A 2,500-nucleotide genomic window follows, 5' to 3' on the forward strand; every position below is an offset into this window, starting at 1 on the left:
TTAAAAATCTGCTTACATAACTGGAAATCTTGACGTTATAGACACAGACATCTCTCTCTCTCTCTCTCTCTCTCTCTCTCTCTCTCTCTCTCTCTCTCTCTCTCTCTCTCTCTCTCTCTCTCTCTCTACTCACACACACACACACACACACACACACACACACACACACACACACACACACACACACACACACACACACACACACACACACACACGCGGTCTCGAAAAAAACTAGCGCGTCCTGTATCCACCTACTCCAGTTCGAGACGTCTCCAACTTGTCTGAGTTTCCAAATATGCGAGTAAATAGTCTTGTTACTAAGAAAGTGCCAATATTTCCCCAGATGAAGTAGATACATACATTTTCATGATTTCCGAGCACAATTAGACATGAGTGTTGCCTTTTTTGGTTTGATTTAGAATTCGTTGTAAGAGATAAATGAAAAAAATGGAGAGAGAGAGAGGGAGGGAGGGAGGGAGGGAGGGAGGGAGAGAGAGAGAGAATGAGAGAGAGAAAAAATGAGAGAGAGAGAATGAGAGAGAGAGAGAAAATGAGAGAGAGAAAGAGAGAAAGAGAGAAAGAGAGAGAGAGAGAGAGAGAGAGAGAGAGAGAGAGAGAGAGAGAGAGAGAGAGAGAGAGAGAGAGAGAAAATGAGAGAAAAAAAATGAGTGAGAGAAAATGAGAGAGAGAGAGAGAGAGAGAGAGAGAGAGAGAGAGAGAGAGAGAGAGAGAGAGAGAGAGAGAGAGAGAATGAGAGAGAGAAAATGAGAGAGAGAAAATGAGAGAAAAAAATGAGTGAGAGAAAATGAGAGAGAGAGAGAGAGAGAGAGAGAGAGAGAGAGAGAGAGAGAGAGAGAGAGAGAGAGAGAGAGAAAATGAGAGAGAGAAAATGAGAGAAAAAAAATGAGAGAGAAAATGAGAGAGAGAAAATGAGAGAGAGAGAAAAAAAATGAGAGAGAGAAAATGAGAGAGAGAGAGAGAGAGAGAGAGAGAGAGAGAGAGAGAGAGAGAGAGAGAGAGAGAGAGAGAATGAGAGAGAGAGGGAGAGAGAGGGCATTGGGAACTAAGTGCCCTGAGAACAAGTCCTTATTTTGGGTCAAGAAAGAGCAACAGCCTTGCCCAACCTAGGAATTTGAATTTTATCTCCAAACATTTGTTTTTATTAGAAGCTCATTTTTTTTTCTCGTTTCATCTTGCAGGCATACCAAGATTTTCCCTTTATTTAATGTTGTTTATTGTGTCTTATCTATACTTACGTCAAATCCTTAGCAGTGATGAGAGAGACATGAAGAGAAACAATATTTAAATAATAAAAGTTATCCAATTATTCAAATCAAACTCAATAGATTATATTATTGACATTCACCTCTTCATTAACCTCAAAGTGAAGACAAAAAATGTCCATTTAACGAAGTTTCTCATGCTTCACTTAACGGTTCATAGTCACTCCTCAATGCTTTTTCAAACTCTTACTTTCACTACGAAAAGTGAATGTACAAAATAACCAAAATCAGTGACATGTTCCGAGCGCGTACGTGAATTTCATTAACGAGAAATTAATTAGTTCATTCTTAACTCTTTTTTGTACGATCTTGGTGTGACGTTAAATGTCAGTGTGGAGCTTCCATATATTGTTTTTTTTTCCATTTACCGAATAATTGATCCCACATTCCATCATTTCGTAAAGCAGGCCGATCACACACACACACACACACAAAAAAAACAAAAACAAAAACGAAACAACGAAACAACCCCATTTTCCCCGATACCATCTAGGGGAAAAAAACAGAGGAAAAAAAAAAAAAAACGAAAAAAAAGTTGCAAAGATCATCCACTTTCATCCCCTCCTTCGTGGTAGTTCACCCTCAGCAGCATTTCTACGGCCTCTCACTCCACACTCACCCTCGTTCCACTGCACGTGATAAGGGCGTGTGGCCTAAATGTCACTGGGTGTTTCGAGCGCCTCTGGTTCTGTTTCTTCGCATAGAGGTCACGTTTTGGATTTTTTTTTTTTTTTTTTTTATCAAAGCTTGAGGGAGAAAAGGTTTGGGGGTATTTTGGTAGGTTGGAGGGGGGGGGGAGAGGGAAAGGGGAGAAAGAGGGAGATAGAGGGAGGGAAAGAGTGGGAGAGGGAGAGGGAGGGAGAGGAGGAGAGGGGAAGGAGTGATGACGTGAAATTCCTCAATGGGTCGAGGAAGAAAATGATTCATTTCAGAGTACACTATTTTTGAAGGAAAGGAGTTACAAACACAACAATAAACCGAGGGGAATAGACACAAAAATCCCCAATGAAGAAAAAAGAAAAGAAAAAGAAAAACTTCATTTTTCCAAAAACCGAACACGAAAATCACCCACACCTTTTGAAACCTCAAACCTCAACCTCACAAACACTTTTCCCCAGTCCTCTACGACCTTCCCATCTTGCACATCTATCCCTTTTAACCATAAATTAAAAAAAAAAAAAAAACAAAAACAAAAAAACGCCTATCGAGCACAACAA

At 40.1% G+C, this 2,500-nt stretch overlaps 1 protein-coding gene and 1 long non-coding RNA gene across 2 annotated transcripts in view; one reads left to right on the forward strand and one right to left on the reverse strand.

Moving 5' to 3' along the window:
- LOC125038530 overlaps positions 1-2,500 on the forward strand; it is a 97,667-nt gene that overhangs the window by 62,325 nt on the left and 32,842 nt on the right. The window lies entirely within an intron of this gene.
- LOC125038528 overlaps positions 1-2,500 on the reverse strand; it is a 15,360-nt gene that overhangs the window by 7,533 nt on the left and 5,327 nt on the right. The window lies entirely within an intron of this gene.

This window comes from Penaeus chinensis, chromosome 25, assembly GCF_019202785.1.
Source record: "Penaeus chinensis breed Huanghai No. 1 chromosome 25, ASM1920278v2, whole genome shotgun sequence".
Lineage (NCBI taxonomy): Eukaryota > Metazoa > Arthropoda > Malacostraca > Decapoda > Penaeidae > Penaeus > Penaeus chinensis.